At 41.3% G+C, this 21510-nt stretch overlaps 1 long non-coding RNA gene across 1 annotated transcript; it reads left to right on the top strand.

Annotated features, from left to right (window-relative positions):
• The first annotated feature begins 15042 nt into the window (after nucleotides 1-15042).
• On the top strand, nucleotides 15043-18272 carry LOC123492036. Its single transcript, XR_006661595.1, has 3 exons — nucleotides 15043-15283; nucleotides 15951-16071; nucleotides 18241-18272. It is a non-coding gene; the product is annotated as an uncharacterized LOC123492036 (long non-coding RNA).
• The last annotated feature ends 3238 nt before the right edge of the window (nucleotides 18273-21510 follow it).

Genomic DNA, 21510 nt, shown 5'->3' with positions numbered 1-21510 from the left:
TCTGTTTCAGGTCCACATTGAGTTGACATCAATAGGAAGTACTATGAAATAATAACATATTTCATTATTGTATATTACTTAATTTTATTTGATGACTTCATTATTTTTTCATTCCTTAAAGTCATCATCTCATCTCTGCTCGAGCAGTAACAGCCCAGCCAATAGCCAGACAACCATCTAGCGTTAACTCTATGCTCCGTCATACTGTACTGTCTTTGAGTCATCCTGTTTATAGCTAGGCTAAGTAGCTTGTTGGTAGCTTTTTAAGTGTACTGCAGGCTGTCTGACAATATCATTTGACTAGCTCTTTAAAGTAGATCTGTGTCACCTAGAACACTTATTTTCTTCTATGCAATCGGAGTAGAGCTACTTCACCAACTGTCTCTGTCCTTCTCTCCAGTGATTATGGTCGGCTGTATTTTATTACCGTTTATGACCAGACTGGTTGAATATTTGCTTAATGAAAACTGCAACTCCCTTCAGCCCAGCATCCCCATACACTATATATACAAAAGTATGGACACCCCTTCAATTACGTCGATTGGCTGCTTCTGACGAATTGTATTAAATCGAGCACACAATGGCACAATCTCCATATTGGACAAGCATTGGCAGTAGAATGGCCTTACTGAAGAGCTCAGTGACTTTCAAGTGGCACCGTCATAGGGATACCCACCTTTCCTATTTCCGTCAGTTTGTCCCGGTCAACTGTAAGTGCTGTTATTGTGAAGTGGAAATGTCTAGGAGCAACAACAGCTCAGCGGCAGTGGTATGCCACACAAGCTCATAGAACGGGACAAGAGTGCTGAAGCGCGTAAAGCATAAAATTATCTGTCCTCAGTTTTAACCTCCTACTGAGTTCAGCCTCTTCAAGGCTTAAAACACAATAACTGTTCATCGGGAGCTTCATGAAATGGGTTTCCATGTGGGTAGCTGCACACAAGCCTAAGATCCGCATGCGCAATGCAGAGTCGGCTGAAATGGTGTAAAGGTCGGCGCCATTAGACTCTGGAACAGTGAAACGCCTTCTCTAGGTGATGAATCACACTTCACCATCTGGCAGTCAGCCGGACAAATCTGGGTTTAGCGGATGCCAGAGAAGCAGCTACCTGCCAGTCGCGGTGCCAACTGTAAGGATTTTGGTGGCTTAGATAAAATATTCTAAGGGCTGTTTTTCATAGTTGAGGCTAGGCCCCTTGGTTCAGTGAAGAAATCTTGCTTCCCAGCATACAATGACATTCTAGGCGATTCTGTGCTTCAACTTTGTGACAACAGTTTGGTGTTAGGCCCTTCCTGTTTCAGCATGACAATGAATGAAGCAAGTCCCAGCAATATTTCAACATCTAGTGGGAAAGCCTTCCCAGAAGAGTGGAGGCTGTTATATGGCAGCAAACGGGACCAACTCCATATTAATGTCCATGATTTTGAGATGAGATGTTTGGCAGTAGTGTCCATACTTTTAGTAATGAATTGTATTTAAAAACACACAGAACCCAACCCCTTACCCAGATGAACAGTCATTGGTTTATTATAATCACATCACATTGTAATCAAGTTCCATCCACCTGAACAGGCTGAAATTCAAGGCATTTTCTTCATGGCTCCTTACAATTTCAAAGTGTGTTGCAGCCTCATATTGTGGAAATATAATCCAAATATCATCTCGTCTGTCCCAGGTGGTGGAGATCTTACAGAAGATGTATGCGTCACAGAACCCAGGCTGGGCCTGAACTTCATCTTTGAGCTCTTGTCCCAGCTTCTGCCACTGCTTCAAAATGGGTGGGGCGCCAGATGCTGCCTTCATTTGCCAGGTCAGGACACACATAGTATTTTTAAAATAAATCCTTATAAACATTAAATCCCAAGTAGTTGCTAACTTCAAAATGTTTTATTGTGAAATTGCATCAGCCATATTTTATTTTTATTTTTATTTTTTTCTCTTTTTTTTTTTTTTGAATGCCATACTTGCCATAGCACTATTCTGAAAGAAGGCAGATTGTGAGAGGTGCATGTCTGACTGCTTGGTCATGTTCATTAGGCAATAAGCGGAGAGGAAACCAATAAAAAATATAAACTTTAGTTTTCAGACATAATAAAAAAAATAATCTGTTGCATTCCCTAATGAACACCCCAGTCTCTCCATCTGTCATCCGTCTGTCTTTCTATCTAAATCAGTTTTTCTATTAACTCTACCGTGTTCCGCGAGGCCATCGTGGAGGAGGACTGTGGTGCCCATGGACCAGTTTGCCTTGCACTCCTCCCAAGTCTCCTCAGCCTGTTCGCTGGACCCCCAGCTACGTCCCGCGTGCGAGGTGGCCACTGGGCAGAGTGTCATGGAGAAAGGTGAGACTGGGCCCTCATCTACCCAAGAATATGAACAAAAATAACATATTTAATGCCATACACAAAAATGTATGAAGATGACTGTAAGTTGCTTGATAAAAGCTGTCTGCTAAATGGCATATTATTATTATTATTATTATTATAATGCATGTAGATGCTTTATGCTATTGATAGGGTCAAGAATGGAATAGAACTTAATTAGCCTTCGAGAGGGAACATGTCTCGCACATTTTAAACGCCGCCACCAGTAAATCCACTTTTTCCAGCTGGAAAGATGATGGGCTGCGAGTAAATGGGATGTTGTACAACTTAATTAATGTCAATATGGTCATCATCAATTTAGTCAAAGTGATATATTTGGCTCTTGAAGTGGGACATTCAGGGAAATCCCGTATTTTCCAATGAGATAACGCATAAATTATTTTTCAAACTACATTTATTTTCAGGGCTGGATTTTATTTGAATGAATTACCACCGACCAGCATGGCATTGTTTATTAACTCTGAAACAGCTGCTGAAGTTCTTCCTCTTCTTGCTTAAAATGAGCTGAGCCAAACAGCCTTGCGTCCTGAGCAATGAAGCAATGAAAATAAAGTGTTGTGAGGGAGGACCCTCCAGAATGAAGCAGGTCTGTGGCTTATTGACAACTATCTCCTATTAGTGAGACGAGGCAACCTCCAAAGTGTTCCCAAACAGAGGACTTCATTGATTGGTCTAAAACAGAACAGAAACAGAAATAGAGATGATACAATACACATTAAATGAATAAATAGCAGGAGTAAGAGCATAACTACTGTGCATGAAGGAATTGTATTGAATAGAGCAAATATCACATAAAAACACTGTACATGATTATAAAACATAAAGGCTGAATGGTCTCAGAGGTACATTTACATGTATCTTATTATCGGCTGTTGTCAAACACTGAACACTGAAAACAGCATTATCTTCCTCATTACAGTAATTTATCAGACGCTCCTTATCCAGACTACAGTTAGGTGAGTGCATACATTTTCATACTTTTTTTCAGATTGGTCCCCATGTGGAATCGAACCCACAACCCCATGGTATGTGTCCATTTTCACCAACTGGGCTTTACACGGACTATATAATAAAGAGCACTCAACAAATAGCAACAAGAGGGGAGGACTGTATCAAACTGTATAGTGAATGGTATCACAAAGTATAAATGAGAACAATAGATGGTATGAAAATAATAAATAGGAGTTTGTAAACTAGTCACCACTAAGATGTAACCGCAATATTGGTTATAGCATAAGTAATAGCAGGAGGGAGAACTAAATGGTAGCATAGCTGCTCTAAGTACACATTCAATAGTACCAACTGTAGGAACAAGTAAACAGCTTACATTTTCTAACGCACCCCAGAAGACATCCAGCCACGCTTGTCACAAGAGGATAACACCGGAGGAAACGCAAGAAAGTCTCGAGCTGAGGCCTTATAATGTTGAAAATGATCATAATCCATTGGATAATTTGCTTTTTTCTTTTTTTTTTGCTATTGTATAATGCGTGATATGATTACATTTTGCAAATTCAGGATGTTATAATCCAGAGGAAAATTACCATAGCGTAGAAGGATTAGAGAATAAGCTAGCAGTCAGTTAATGGATCTTTTTGAATACGGTATAAAAATAAAGTAACAAATAACAGATAACATTAGCTAGGTAGATAAGGTTAGATGCAATTCTAGCTAGGTAGATAAGGTTAGCTAGAAAAGCTAGCATGCTTAACAGTCTAGACTGACAGCTGTCAGTGCCCTATTTGTTGTTTCTCCCACGTGAAATCCCCACAACGTACCTTCCCACTCCAGATTCGTGAATATGTATAAGCCATCATTCTTCAGAGGGTGGTGAACCGTAGAACAAGCATTTCAACGCTCTATTACTAGAATGATCCCGAAATAGGGGTGGCTTAACTTCTCTGAAGGGGTCTTTTGAAAGGCCATCAGCAATATAAAAACTGATGCTAGGCAGGCATTCAAGCTATTGCTAGACCAACTTCTTTGTGGAAAGAGTGTTGAATTGGCCAAACATGAAAAAGTTATGAATGACAGTGCAGGTAGAGCGAACTGTAGCCTTTCCCAGTTCCAACTGATTTTCTCTCATGGCATGGTGTTGTTTTGCTCCTCCCAAATGTGTTAATATGCATGTTCCGTAAGTATCCAAACGAGCATACCACTTAGAATATTGTATTCCTCTCTCTTCTGTGGACTATTTTCTCCCTTCATTTTGTTGTTAATGTTTTCCCTCTATTCTTCATTGTTCTCCATATTTGTTTCCAGCATTCTTATATTCAATTATGTTAAGTACGCCCTTTTGGTCCACCCATTAGGGCCTCATAGACTCTGAATTGGGACACCCATTCCTAGTAATTATATTTCTATGGTTGTGACCCATGTGTAAAATGCTTACTTTAAATACAGTGGGGGGAAAATATTTAGTCAGCCACCAATGGCTGCAAGTTCTCCCACATGAAAAGATGAGAGGCCTGTAATTTTAATCATAGGTACACGTCAACTATGGCAGACAAAAATTCCTAGAAAAAATCACATTGTAGGATTTTATGAATTTATTTGAGTATAGTAGGATAATATTTGGTCAATAAAAAAAAGTTTCTCAATACTTTGTTATATACCCTTGGTTGGCGTTTGCAGGTCAAATGTTTTCTGTAAGTCTTCACAAGGTTTTCAAACTGTTGCTGGTGTATTTTGGCCCATTCCTCCATGCAGATCTCCTCTAGAGCAGTGATGTTTTCGGGGCTGTGGCTGGGCAACACGGACTTTCCAACTCCTCCAAAGATTTTCTATGGGGTTGAGATCTGGAGACTGGCTAGCCCCAGGACCTTGGAAATGCTTCTTATTCGAGCCACTCGCTTGGTTCCGGCGGGTGTGTTTGGGATCATTGTCATGCTGAAAGACCCAGACCCACGTTTCATCTTCAATGCCCTTGCTGATGGAAGGAGGTTTTCACTCAAAATCTCACGAGCATACGGCCTAATTATTCTTTCCTTTACATGGATCAGTCGTCCTGGTCACTTTGCAGAAAAAACAGCCCCAAAGCATGATGTTTCCCACCCCCATGCTTCACAGTAGGTATGATTTGTTCTTTGGATGCAACTCCAGCATTCTTTGTCCTCCAAACACGACGAGTTGAGTTTTTACCAAAAGTTATATTTGGTTTCATCTGATCCATGACATTCTCCCAATCCTCTTCTGGATCATCCAAATGCACTCTAGCAAACTTCAGATCGGGCCTGGACATGTACTGGCTTAAGTAGGGGGACACGTCTGGCACTGCAGGATTTGAGTCCTAGGCGGCGAGTGTGTTACTGATGGTAGGCTTTGTTACTTTGGTCCAGCTCTCTGCAGGTCATTTAACAGGTCCCCCCGTGTGGTTCTGAGGATTTTGCCCTCACCGTTCTTGTGATCATTTTGACCACGGGGTGAGATCTTGTGGAGCCCGGGATCGAGGGAGATTATCAGTGGTCTTGTATGTCTTCCATTTCCTAATAATTGCACCCACAGTTGATTTCTTCAAACCAAGCTCAGCTGGCCTATTGCAGATTCAGTCTTTCCAGCCTAAGAGGTCTACAATGTTGTTTCTGGTGTACTTTGACAGCTCTTTGGTCTTGGCCAGTGGAGTTTGGAGTGTGACTGTTTGAGGTTGTGGACAGGTGTCTTTTATACTGATAACAAGTTCAAACCCAGGTGCCATTAATATCAGGTAACGATGGAGGAGCAGAGGAGCTCTTAAAGAAGAAGTTACAGGTCTGTGAGAGCCAGAAATCCTGCTTGTTTGTAGGTGACCTCGACTTATTTTCCACCATAATTTGCAAATAAATTAAGTAAAAATCCTACAATGTGATGTTCTGGTTGTTTTCTCTCAATTTGTCTATCAGTAGTTGACGTGTACCTATGATGAAAATTACAGGCCCTCTCATCTTTTTAAGTGAGAACATGCACAATTGGTGTGCTGACTAAATACTTTTTTCCCCACTATAAATACTGACTGACTTGTACTTTTCTGCGTACTTCAAAAGAGCCGGGCAGTGCCTACTTAGACGAGCTGGAGGAGATGGTGATGGCCCTGCAGGCCCGGACAAGGACCGAGACGTACGCTTCTTTTGCCAGCCTGGACCCTAACATGGTGCTTGGTGGACACGGGGCTGCCTTAAACCAGAACCAGACAGACAGCCTGGACCCCAACATGGTGCTTATGGACACGGCTGCCTTAAACCAGAAACAGACAGACAGCCTGGACCCCAACATGGTGCTTATGGACACAATCTAGACCCAGCCACCTGCTCCGACCCACAGCCAACAACTATCACAGTACCAGACCACTAGCCTGTAGGTGGAAATAAAGGCAGTGATAATAAATACATATACAATCATTCATGTTCTCTCTCTCAAACAAACACACACACAAACTCATACACACACATGCACATAAGCATACATACATACACACACACACACTCCTACATGCATAGACTTGGCATACAATCATTCATTCTCTCTTTCTCAAACACACACACACCTCAGAGACACACACTCATACACACACACCCGCATATACACACACACTCAACACACACTCATATACACACACGCCACAAAACTCGATCTGAAAACGGCACCTAGCTAAGCTAAACCAGCCACCGTAAAATAGCGTCGGATCCCAGGTGGAAAGCTTAACTTCCGCAAGTGGGCTCAAGCTTCAAAACTGGCCGTAATCTCAACCCATCCGTGTATCCAGGCAGCTCTCTCTCAGGTCCTCTGGTCTCATCACAGTTCCTCTCTCTCTCTCTTTTCCATATTGTCTTCAAGGGCCTCCGTAACCAGTACTGCTTAGGAGAAGGAACAATGACCACTCGGACTCCTAAGTCATATCGAGCACTTTTGACAAAACGAAAGATGTTAATGAACTCATGGCTTCTTCCTCTGTGTATTAACAATACGTCATGATGACCCAAGTCTCCCATTTTTGGCAGAGACCAATGAAATAACCTCATGGCATTACTCCTGGGCCAGTATTGCCATAGGGGCGTTTAGTTTAAGAAACCTTTTTTAGAATGATAGATGCGCGTAGCTTACCCCCCCCCCGCCGCTAGGAATCTGGGGTACAGCGCTTTAGAACGTCAGAGATAGAAATGTAGTAATGTATAAGATATACTAGAATTGTGATTCCTTCGATACACAATGCATCATTATCTGTACATTCTGCAACATTGCTCTCCCCTGAAAATAACCTCTGGTAAGTCACGGGCAGAGTATTATTTCGTCCCAAATGGCAACCTATTCCTTTTATACTGCCTATAAGGGAACAGGAAACAGTGGCATGTTGTGCTTCCCTTCAATTTGCTGTTTTTGGGGGAGGGTGGAGGTTATTTTTGGGTGTTCTTTCGACTCAAGGGCTTATGATAAAGTGACAGAGTTTGTTGTAGAACGAAGAAGCAAAAAAAGAGATTGATAGTTTCGGTAAAGACCTGTGAAGCACTCCCCCTTATCCACTTCAACATTGTGGATCCCAATACCATTTTGAGCTCGACATCATGACAGCAGATCTACATGGTTAAATGTAGTAACTTTTTGGTCAGTCGGTCCACTGACCAAAATAAATTGTACAGAGGAATGGTTGTGTGCTTCCGGGTTTGTGGTTCTAAGACGCTCCTGACCATTATATCTCAGTAGTGAGAGAAATAAGTTTGTTGGAGAACAAATCACTTCAAACATTGGCAAGCATTGTATAAGTCTCAACTGTGTAGTCCGAGGAAAGCCGAGGCCAGTTGTAGGGTTTTCTGTAGACTTATGAGTGAGAATATAATGGGAGCTTATCACCAAGTCACTTTTGGTCTTTTTCTCTTTTTTTTCTCTCCTGTACACATGGCAACCCATTTTTGACCATAGACACGACTTGAGATCAAAATGATTGCGGTGTGGCGTGCATTCTCAAGTCTGTCTTCCATTTTATGGAAATGTTCACTGCGGTAGTACTATAGCCTACCTAACTCATCTCATCTGTCTGCAATTTTTCCCCATCTTGTTTTCTTTATGTGGTTGAACTAGTTAATATACACTACCGGTCAAAAGTTTTAGAACACTTACTCATTTCAAGGGTTTTTTCTTTATTTTTACTAGTCTCTACATTGTAGAACAATAGTAGATATCAAACTATGAAATAACACACATGGAATCATGTAGTAAACCACAGAATTGTTAAACAAATCCGAATATATAGATTCTTCAGAAATTGCCACACTTTGCCTTGTTGACAAGCGATTGCCACTCTTGGCATTCCTCTCAACCAGCTTCACCTGGAATACTTTTCCAACAGCCAGAAGGAGTTCCCACATATGCATTGAGACTTGTTGGCTGTTCTTTTCCTTCACTCTACGGTCCGACTCTATCCCAAACCATCTCAATTTGGTTGAGGTTGGGGGATTGTGGGAGGCCAGGTCATCTGATGGCACTCCATCATCTCTCCTTCTTGGTAAAATAGCCCTTACACAGCCTGGAGGTAAAAGTTTGGGTCAGTTGTACCTGTTGTAAACGAATGATTGTCCCAATAAGCCCCAAACCAGATGGGATGGCGTATCGCTGCAGAATACTGTGGTAGGCAATGCTGGTTAAGTGTGCCTTGAATTCTAAATAAATCCAGTGTCACCAGCAAACACACCATAACACCTCCCCCATGCTTTACGGTGGACACATGCAGAGATCATCCGTTCACCCTACCCGTCTCACAAAGACACAGCCCGGTTGGAAATCAAAACTCCAATTTGAACTCCAGACCAAAGGACACATTTCCACCGGTCTGCTCGTGTTTCTTGGCACCAAGCAAGTCTCTTCTTCTTATTGCTGTCCTTTAGTAGGGTTTCTTGGCAGAAATTCCGACCATGAAGGCCTGATTTCACACAGTCTCCTCGGACAGTTGATGTTGAGATGGGTTCAGTTACTTGAACCTGTGAAGCATTTATTTGGGCTGCAATTTCTGAGGCTGGTAACTCTAATGAACTTTACCCTCTGGCAGAGGTAACTCTGGGTCTTCCATTCCTGTGGCTGTCCTCATGAGAGCCAAAGGTGTCATCATAGCGCTTGATGGTTTTTGCGGACTGCACTTGAAGAAACTTTCTGTGCTTGAAATGTTCCATATTGACTAACCTTCATGTCTTAAAGTAATGATGGACTGTCGTTTCTTTGCTTATTTGGGAAATCTTCTGTAACCCGCCCTTGTCACAACACAACTGATTGGCTCAAACGCATTAAGAAGGAAAGAAATTCCACAAATACTTTTAAGAAGGCATACCTGTTAATTGAAAATGCATTCCAGGTGACTACACTCATGGAGCTGGTTGAGAGAATGCCAAGAGTGTGCAAACTGTCATCAAAGGTGCAAGGATATTTGAAGAATCTCAATTATAAAATACATTTTGATTACTACATGATTCCATATGTGTTATTTCATAGTTTTGATGTCTACATTATGGTTCTACAATGTAGAAAATAGTAAAAATAAACCCTTGAATGAGTAGGTGTTCTAAAACTTTTGACCGTGAGTGTATATGAATTTAATTACATTTATTTTTATTTTCAATTATGTACCATTGTTCAAAGATTTTATATCATAACTTTGCAATTCACAACCTTTGTAATATTCAATGGTTTCTTTTAAAATATGTTTTTATGTATTGTTATTTTTAGTATTCTGTAATTAAATGTATAATATAAATCAGAAAAACCAACAAATGAATTGTGCAAATGAGTGTCACACCATTGTCACAAAGAAAGAAGAGATGAAATTTGTAATGTAAATGTTCAAAACACCTGCAACACAGATTTTTTATTAATATAAAGAAACTCAGCCTAGGTGATTTTCCAAGAAGGAAGAATTGTGACTTGCTTCTTTTAAAAGTATTTGTGTGATACTTGGTTTAAAACGTATTTTTACTTAAGTGAAGTGGTGAAATATAGTCAAAGTTAAATATATTAAAATATCTGTTCTGATTACTTTGATAGACTACACTGGTCAAAAATACTAACACGTTAAACATGTAAAGTTCTGGTCCCATGTTTCGCGAGCTGGGAAATAGATCCCAGAAATGTTCCATACACAAAAGCGTATTTATCTCAGAATTTTGTGCACAAATTTGTTTACATCCCTGACTAAGTGAGCATTTTATCCTTTGTCAAGATCATTCATCCACCTGACAGGAGCCAGTGGTGACAGACGTTACAGTGAAGCTACGTCACAGAAGATGGAGGTCTCAAGTTCATCTGGGCTGACAAATCAGCAAAATGCCCACTTTACCGAGCTCAGGATGGGTGGTTGAAAACGTGTGCGAATGAAGCCACTACCAGGACCGATCTGGGCCTCTGGAGACTCAGATCCTGTGTCACAGAAAGTGGCACCACGCTCCTACTTGGTCGAAGTGAATGGATCACTGTACCGTCGTAACAAGGTTGACCTTCGGATTGCTGAGCCAGCATCTACTCAGAACTCAGTGGTCAATTGCATGACAAAAGACGGAACCCCAGCAAGTCACATGGGGCCTGAGGCACTGGGCGTAAGAGCCAGGGGATGTTGACCACTCCCTCGCCCATCAATACTCCCCCTTAGACAGTCAGGTGACACGCCTCAGGGAGCCCGCAGTCCACGCAGAGACAAGCCCCCTGTCTTTTTCACGCTGCTGGGCATCTGTCCCAGCCACCCAAAATACTTAATCTGTAGGTTTCCGCCAATAGGGATTGTTGACAGACAGAGATAAAGGTGAAGAGAGTATCGAAAATGTGTTAAGTGGTTAACTGAATTAAAAAAAATAATAATACTAAACTGTTCATAAGGTTGGAAATTACTACTAGGTTTGTTTTGTTAGTGAATTGACAGCTCTGTCCTATTTTATAAAAGGGAAGACGTTATGGTGGAAGATGGCTCAATGAATTCCATTTAAGTTGTGAATGTTAATTACTGCAACTGTGTTTTACGCGTACTTGAGATACCCGGATGTATTGCAATATACTGAACAAGACTGGTTACTCGCATCAATGCCTCTGTCTCGTCATTTAACATTCGAACAGTTACCTCTGCTGCAGAGGGATAAGTTCATTAGAGTTACCAGCCTCAGAAATTGCAGCCCTAATAAATGCTTCACAGAGTTCAAGCTGTAACAGACACATCTCAACATCAACCCATGTTCAGAGGAGACTGTGTGAATCAGGCCTTCATGGTCCAATTGCTGCAAAAGAAACCACTACTAAAGGACACCAATAAGAAGAAGGAGACTTGCCTTGGGCCAAGAAACACGAGCAATGGACATTAGACCGGTGGAAAATGTTTCCTTAGGTCTGGAGTCCAAATTGGAGGTTTTTGTTCCAACCGCCGGTGTCTCTTGTGAGGCGGTGTTGGGTGAACAGATTATCTCTGCATGTGTATTTTTTCCACAGTAAGCATGGAGGAGGGGAGGTGTTATGGTGTGGGGTGCTTTGCTGGTGACACTGTGATTTATTTAGAATTCAAGGCACACTTAACTAGCATGGATCCTACCATAAGCATTCTGCAGCGATACGCCATCCCATCTGGTTTGGGCTTAGTGGGACTATCATTTGTTTTTCAACAGGACAATGACCCAACACACCTCCAGGCTGTGTAAGGGCTATTTTGCCAAGAAGGGAGAGTGATGGAGTGCTACATCAGATGACCTGGCCTCACAATCCCCAACCTCAACCAAATTGAGATGGTTTGGGATGAGTCGTACCGCAGAGTGAAGGAAAAAGCAGCCAACAACTCCTCTGCATATGGGAACTCCTTCAAGGCTGTTGGGAAAGTATTCCAGGTGAAGCTGGTTGAGAGAATGCCAAGAGTGTGCAAAGTTGTCATCTAGGCAAAGGGTGGCTATTTGAAGAATCTCAATTATAAAATATATTTTGATTTGTATAACACTTTTTTTTGGTTACTACATGATTCCATATGTGTTATTTCATAGTTTTGATGTCTTCACATTATTCTGGGCTCCCGAGTGGTGCAGCGGTCTAAGGCACTGCATCTCAGTGCTTGAGGCATCACTACAGACCCCTGGTTTGATTCCAGGCTGTATCACTGGTAACCATGGTTCGAGAGGGATACTATACTATAATGTTGTTGGTCAGACCTAACAACATTACATTATAGTATCCCTCCGTGGAAGAAAAGCACCTGAGCTAATCATAACACACAAAGTAAGCAAAACAATTAAATGCATAATTCTAACGTTGCCTATAATAATGAATAGCTTACTAATGACATAGACCTATACAAACGTGCAAACTATGGCATAAATAACCGATAAGTGGTTAAGAGACAAACCGTCATTTGGATTAAGACATCGAGCGAGCTGAGACGGATGTAGCGAGCTGAGACGGATGTAGCGAGCTGAGACGGATGTAGCGAGATGAGACGGATGTTTAAGAGCTGAGACGGATGTAGCGAGCTGAGACGGATGTAGCGAGCTGAGACGGATGTAGCGAGCTGAGACGGATGTAGCGAGCTGAGACGGATGTAGCGAGCTGAGACGGATGTAGCGAGCTGAGATGGATGTAGCGAGCTGAGACGGATGTAGCGAGCTGAGACGGATGTAGCGAGCTGAGACGGATGTGAGCGAGCTGAGACGGACGTAGCCTATACGCCGCCATTTGTTCAGCACTTTTGAAATGGACAGCGACATAATTCAGAACGTAGGCCGTTCTTACAGTATTCTGCCAGTACACCAAGTCTTAACCATAGGATAAATAATGTTGACACATGAGCAGACAATGAAAGATCTTATAATATTTGATGATGACATTTCTCTAAAACAGGCTATAGGCTACATGTGACCACCAAGTCAGAACAGTTGTACAAACAGGCCCTGCAGTGCTGTCTCATAATTGCCACACAATTGAATGCATGCTATAATTCTGGCAAGCATGTACCTATTCTCCTCCGTCTGTTGGTTGTGAAGGTCGATGGCTCATCTATATGTGGTGTCTAGCTGAGCCAAAATGTTTGATTTCCCCAGTAATCCCAGTTTAACAGCATTGTCTATATGTGATGCACAATTCACATGTTTTGAGACCCTGACATGTTTTAAATCCTTAAACCCAGACTTGGACCACACACCCTCTCCACCGTATAGCAGGCAGGGGAAGCAAAATAGTGATTGTTTTGAGACGCTTGCTGTTAGCCACTGCTTCCTTCCAAACCACTCTTTGTTGAATTTGCGATTTCCGACTTTTTGTGTAATGTTTATGTCCATGGCCGATGAGCACCGAGACGTTTTATCTCTAATTTCTCTTCATATGACAAGGATTGAAAAGGATTTACCAGTAGATTGTCAACGTGATTCATGATGATGACTGCTTGTCTAGCTTGCTAGCTAAGAAGTATGATGTTGACATGATCAGTCCAATCAAAGCTACGGTGGATAACACGTGACTTTGATGTAATTTTATCTGTGCCAATGACCTTGAGCCTTCTTGATGGGCACTGCTAATGTAAATCTATGGCAGCACCCAAAGGGCTTGAACTTTCTAGCTCTCCCTGTAGATTTTGCGGTGACATAGTGTCCCCATGAGTGTACAGAACACTGAGCCAATCACGTGAGCAACTAGAGAACATTACCAACCCCCTACGCTCTGTATTTTCCCTGACTGCCCCCACCACCACAGAATAAAAAAACAAAAACATTATTGAACCTTTATTTAACTAGGCAAGTCAGTTAAGAACAAATTCTTATTTACAATGACGCCAACCAAAATGCTGCTGGAGACGGGGGATTAAAAATAAAACTATAGGACAAAACACACATCGACGTGAGACACCACAAAAACTACATAAGAGAGAGACCTAAGACAACAACACATGGCAGCAACACATGACAACACAGCATGGTAGCAACACATGAACAACAACACGTAGCAACACAACATGGCAGCAGCACAACATGGTAGCAGCACAAAACATGGTACAAACATTATTGGGCACAGACAACAGCACATAGGGGCAAGAAGGTAGAGACAACAATAAATCACGCGAAGCAGCCACAAGTGTCAGTAAAGAGTGTCCATGATTGTGTCTTTGAATGAAGAGATGGAGATAAAACTGTCCAGTTTGAGTGTTGTTTGCAACTCGTTCCAGTCGGTAGCTGCAGCACTGAGCTAGGCTGAAACCCCTGCATTTTGGAGCTGCCTTACTCAAGAAAGCAAAAAAGAGACCATGTTTGTATGCAGCTTTATTAACTCAATATGATTACTTTTTTTACATTGTTTGCAAACTGATATGTGACACATATTAATGCCAAAATAACATGCAATATATATATATATATATATATATATATATATATATTATTTTCTTTTAGTTTTTTTAGCTAAACAGGTGGGGCTCAAAACCACTGGTCGGTTCAAACTTTGATTGGGAACAGATGACGTCATATAAAAACAAAAACTGTTTGCGCTCCCTCACCTAAAAATCAGCACTACACCACTGACTATGTTTAAATTGTGACTGCTGAGCCAATCACGTTCAAAAGTCTGAAATAAGTTGTATAGTATTTCAAGTGGGACTGCTGTCGCAAGTCCATAAAAAAAATAAGCCTACCTTCTTACCATAATATACCAGGCATTTCCAAGTCAATATAACTAAACCTACTATCAGTTGATCATGAAACATTAGATTTGTTCAACTGTGTGGCTATGTTATTGTTGGACATGTACCGAAAGCGCAACAATAGGACTCGAACGATTATCACCTTAGCAACAGTAAGTAGTCAGACACAGCATTCCAAATCATTCATTATTTTCCAATTCTAAACCATTTGCAATATGCAAAAATTATTCAGCGCGTTTCTATGAGCAATCCAATGGCATATTTTATGCTAGCTAAACGAAGAGGATTCCACTTCAGGTACCGAGACCCAAATGTGCGATGATTTACCGCGACAGCGACTCGAAGAGTGTACCGAGACCCAAAAGTGCGAAATTTACCGTGACCGTCGAAGAAAGTCACGTTCAGTCTTGGTGCCGATCTAGGTCAGCAGGATGGATCAGCCAATGAATTATGCTCCTTAGCAGGATGGCATATGACAGTAAATTACTAACATTGGGCCCGTATCCACAAAGCGTGTCAGAGTAAGAATCAGTTTTGCCTTTTAGATCGTAATAAGATGATATAGATATATAGATAGATATATGTCCTAGATCAGCACTCCTACTCTGAGACAGTTTGTGGATACAGGTCCTGGTCCCAGATCTGTTTGTGCTCTTGTCCACTCCATTGCTCAGTGTCAAGCCATACATGACAATGAGTGACAAGGACTTGGCATGATAGCGCACACAGACTGGCACTCAGGTTAACATGGCGCTCCATGCTGTCACATAATCAGTCAATGGAAACGAAAGGAGGGTCACCCTCTAGGTTTTATTACTCTGTGCTCCCAATGCATATAGAAATATTGTTGGACTCCTTTGCGGAGTGAAGATATCAGAGAAAGAAAATGTACTTTATTTAGGATGACCCTATACTTCAGAGCCAGTGTGTGTTGAACAGAACGTCTTCATGTGTGTGTCCACAGGCAGCTGATCTTAATCATCGAGTTGTACAGCCACTATGACGTGTATAACTACCTCAGACAAATAGCACTGACCCTCTGCTCAGACAAAGTGTCGGAGGTCCGGTGGATCTCTTACAAGCTGGTAGGCATGCCGTTTGTACTTGAAAAAATGTGTTGTTGAATGATGTAACAAAGTTTTTTTTTTTTTTTTTATAAATTTTTAACATTTTCACGTACTCAGATTGTCCTGAATGATATGACGTTTGTGCGCACGTCTGTATTGTGACAAACTTCTGTGGAAGTGTACAGTCATCTCATCTTCATGCAGTGACCTGCTTTTCTGAAGAATGGGAAGCACCCAAATATTGTGTCGCAAATGGCACCCTGTTCCTTATATAGTGTTCTAACTTGTTCTCAACTGGCTTACCTGGTTAAATAATGGTGCTGAGCAATTAGTGCTTTTTTGAGGTCGGTTCCATTCTTTAAAAACATAATCAAAGTTTTTGATTTTGGTTTCGATAATTGTACTTTTTTTTTAATGCATTATGAAATAATTCAACATTCAATTGCCAAAACATTGTAAATATTCCATTGTCTGTTTCAGGTCCACATTGGGTTGACATCAATAGGAAATTACTTGAAATAATAACATATTTCATTATTGTATATTACTTAATTTTATTTGATGACTTCATTATTTTTCATTCCTTAAAGTCATCATCTCATCTCTGCTCAGGCAGTACCAGCCAGCCAGCCAGCCAGACAACCATCTAGCGTTAACTCTATGCTCCGTCATACTGTACTGTCTTTGAGTCATCCTATTTAGCTAGGCTAGTGGCTAGCTGGTAGCTGCCTAAGTATGCTGCAGGCTGTCTGACAATATCATTTGACTAGCTCTTCAAAGTAGATGCGGCATACTTTCAAGACTGCTTATTACCAACTACTACAACTACCAATCGGGTAGAGCTACTTCACCAACTGTCTCTATCCTTCTCTCAATGGATTATGGTCATTGTATTTTATTACCACGTTTATGACGTGGCGCTAGGTTGAATATTTGCTTAATGAAAACTACAACTCCCTTCAGCCCAGCATCCCACATACACTATATATACAAAAGTATGTGGACACCCCTTCAATTTCGTCGATTCGGCTATTTCTGACGGGTGTATAAAATCGAGCACACAGCCATGCAATCTCCATAGACAAACATTGGCAGTAGAATGGCCTTACTGAAGAGCTCAGTGACTTTCAAAGTGGCACCGTCATAGGATGCCACCTTTCTAACAAGTCAGTTTGTCCCGGTCAACTGTAAGTGCTGTTATTGTGAAGTGGAAATGTCTAGGAGCAACAACAGCTCAGCCGCGAAGTGGTATGCCACACAAGCTCATAGAACGGGACCGCCGAGTGCTGAAGCGCGTAGCGCATAAAAATTGTCTGTCCTCGGTTGCAACACTCACTACTGAGTTCCAAACTGCCTCTGGAAGCAAAGAACGCACAATAACTGTTCATCGGGAGCTTCATGAAATGGGTTTCCATGGCCGAGTAGCTGCACACAAGCCTAAGATCACCATGCGCAATGCCAAGAGTCGGCTGAAATGGTGTAAAGGTCGCCGCCATTGGACTCTGGAACAGTGGAAACGCCTTCTCTGGAGTGATGAATCACACTTCACCATCTGGCAGTCCGACGGACAAATCTGGGTTTAGCGGATGCCAGGAGAACGCTACCTGCCCGAATGCATAGTGCCAACTGTAAAGTTTGGTGGCTTAGATAAAATATTCTGGGGCTGTTTTTCATGGTTCGAGCTAGGCCCCTTAGTTCCAGTGAAGGGAAATCTTAACGCTACAGCATACAATGACATTCTAGACGATTCTGTGCTTCCAACTTTGTGACAACAGTTTGGTGTTAGGCCCTTTCCTGTTTCAGCATGACAATGAATGAAAGCAAGTCCCAGCAGCAATATTCCAACATCTAGTGGAAAGCCTTCCCAGAAGAGTGGAGGCTGTTATAGCAGCAAACGGGGACCAACTCCATATTAATGTCCATGATTTTGGAATGAGATGTTTGACGAGTAGGTGTCCACATACTTTTGGTAATGAATTGTATTTACATACACAGAACCCACCCCCTTACCCAGATGAACAGTCATTGGTTTATTATAATCACATCACATTGTGACGTCAAGTTCCATCCCACCTGAACAGGCTGAAATTCAAGGCATTTTCTTCAAACGGCTCATACACAATTTCAAAGTGTTATTTTGACCTCATATTGTGGAAATATAATCAAATATCATCTCGTCTGTCCCAGGTGGTGGAGATCTTACAGAAGATGTATGCGTCACGGAGCCCACGAGCTGGGCCTGAACTTCATCAACGAAGCTCATCGTCCGCTTCTGCCACTGTCCAAAATGGGTGGGCCGCCAGGCCTTTTGCCTTCATTTGCCAGGTCAGGATACACATAGTATTATGAAAATAAATCCTTATAAACATTAATCCCAATAGTTGCTAACTTCAGAAAATGTTTTAGTGTGAAATTGCATCAGCCATATTTTATTTTATTTTTATTTTTTTCTCTTTTTTTTTGAATGCCATACTTGCCATAGCACTATTCTGAAAGAAGTGCGGGTGTGAGAATTGTATGTCTGACTGCTTGGTCATGTTCATTAGGCACCAAACGGAAGGGGAAACCAATAAGAAATGTAAACTTTAGTTTTCCGTTGTAATAAAAAAATAATCTGTTGCATTCCCTAATGAACACGACCCTGCTCTCCATCTGTCATCCGTCTGTCTTTCTATCTAAATCAGTTTTTCTATTAACTCTCTTCACTGTGTTCCCCAGGCCATCGTGGAGGAGGACTGTATGCCCATGGACCAGTTTGCCCAGCACCCTCCTCCCAAGTCTCCTCAGCCTGTCGTTGGACCCTGTGGCCAACGTCCGCGTGCTGGTGGCCAAAGCACTGCGGCAGAGTGTCATGGAGAAAGGTAAAGACTGGGCCCTCTATCTACCCAAGAATATGAACAAAAATAACATATTTAATGCCATACACAAAAATGTATGCACGCATGACTGTAAGTCGCTTTGGATAAAAGCGTCTGCTAAATGGCATATTATTATTATTATTATTATTATTATAATGCATGTAGATGCTTTATGCTATTGATAAAGTCAAGAATGGAATAGAACTTAATTAGCCTTCGAGAGGGAACATGTCTCGCACATTTAAACGCCCACACCAGTAAATCCACTTTTTCCAGCTGAAAGATGATGGCCAGAGCTTACCCATGATGTTGTACAACAATTTATGTCAATAGGTCATCATCATTTTAGTCAAAGTGATATATTTGGCCTTGAAGTGGGACATTCGTGGAAATCCGTATTTTCCAATGAGATAACGTACAAATTATTTTTCAAACTACATTTATTTTCAGGGCTGGATTTTATTTGAATGTTACCACCCACCAGCATGGCATTGTTTATTAATCAGAAACAGCTGCCAAGTTCTTCCTCTTCGCAAATGAGCTGAGCCAAACAGCCTTGCGTCCTGAGCCATGAAAGCAAATGAAAATAGTGTTGTGAGGGAGGACCCTCCAGAATAAGCAGGTCTGTGGCTTATTGACAACTATCTCCTATTAGTGAGACGAGGCAACCTCCAAAGTGTTCCAAACAGAGGACTTCATTGAATGGTCTAAAACAGAACAGAAACAGAAATAGAGATATGATACAATACACATTAAATGAATAAATAGCAGGAGAAGAGCATAACTACTGTGCATGGATGAATTATATTGAATAGAGCAATATCAATAGATAAGTAAACACTGTACATGATTATAAAACATAAAGGCTGAATGGTCTCAGAGGTACATTTACATGTATCTTATTATCAGCTGTTGTCAAACACTGAACACTGAAAATACATTATCTTCCTCATTACAGTAATTTATCAGACGCTCTTATCCAGAACGACATACAGTTAGTGAGAGTGCATACATTTTCATACTTTTTTTCGTACTGGTCCCCCGTGGGAATCGAACCCACAACCCTGGCGTTGCAAGCGCCATTTTCTACCAACTGAGCTATACGGGACTATATACAGGTATACAACAAGAGCACTACACAACATTAGCAACAAGAGGGAGGACTGTATCAAACTGTATATGCTGAATGGTATCACACAGTAATACAATGAGAACAATAGATGGTATGAAATAATAATAAATAGGAGTTTGTAAATAGTCACTAATTATTGCCGACCATAATATTGGTTATAGCATAGTAATAGCAGGAGGGAGGAACTAAATGTAGCATAGCTGCTCTAGTACACATTCAATAGTACCAACTGTAGGAACAAGTAACAGCTTACATTTTCCAACGCACCCCAGAAGACATAACTCCAGCCACGCTGTCACAAGGATAACACCGGAGGAAAACAAGACGTCTCAAGCTGAGGCCTATATTTAAAATGATCATAATCCATTGGATAATTTGTCCTTTTTTTTTCTTTTTTTTTCTATTGTATAAATGCGTGATATGATTGCATTTGGCAAATTCAGATCCAGCCATAGCCTAGCCAGCTGGCTAATCTTTTGAATACGGTGTATAACAACAGATAACATTAGCTAGGTAGATAAGGTTAGCATGCAATCTAGCTAGGTAGATAAGGTTAGCTAGAAAAGCTTAGCATGCTTGCTAGCTAGCTAGCTAGCTAGCTAGATAAGCTTAGCATTCTAGCAAGCTAGACTGACAGCTGTCAGTGCCCTATTTGTTGTTTCTCCACGTGGAAATCCCCACAACGTACCTTCCCACCCCAGATTCGTGAATATGTATAAGTAGACTCCCATCATTCTTCAGAGGTGGAACCGTAACAAGCATTTCCGCTCTATTACTAGAATGATCGAAATAGGGGTGGCAACTTCCTCTGAAGGGGTCTTTTGAAATGCATCAGCAATGTAAAAACTGATGTAGTACACATTCAAGCTATTGCTAGACCAACTTCTTTGTGGAAAGAGTGTTGAATTGGCCACTGATGAAACAGTGAATGACAGCAGTTAGAGCGAACTGTAGCCTTTCCCAGTTCCAACTGATTTTCTCTCTCATGGCATGGTGTTGTTTTTGCTCCTCCCAAATGTGTTATGCGGTATGTTCCAATATCCAAACGAGCATACCACTTAGAATATTGTATTCCCTCTCTCTTCTGTGGACTATTTTCTCCCTTCATTTTGTTGTTAATGTTTTCCCTCTATTCTTCATTGTTCTCCATATTTCCCCAGTTTCCTACATTCTTATATTTAATTATGTTAAGTACTGCCCACCGGTCCACCCATTAGGGCCTCATTGACTTGAATTGGGACACCCATTCTAGTAATTATATTTCTATGGTTGTGACCCATGTAAAATGCACTTTAAATACAGTGGGGGAAAAAAGTATTTAGTCAGCCACCAATTGTGCAAGTTCTCCCACTTAAAAAGATGAGAGAGGCCTGTAATTTTCATCATAGGTACACGTCAACTATGACAGACAAAAATTCCAGAATATCACATTGTAGGATTTTTAATGAATTTATTTGCAAATTATGG

Source organism: Coregonus clupeaformis, chromosome 12, assembly GCF_020615455.1.
Source record: "Coregonus clupeaformis isolate EN_2021a chromosome 12, ASM2061545v1, whole genome shotgun sequence".
Taxonomy (NCBI): Eukaryota; Metazoa; Chordata; class Actinopteri; order Salmoniformes; family Salmonidae; genus Coregonus; species Coregonus clupeaformis.
This window is presented reverse-complemented; position numbering and strand designations above follow the sequence as displayed.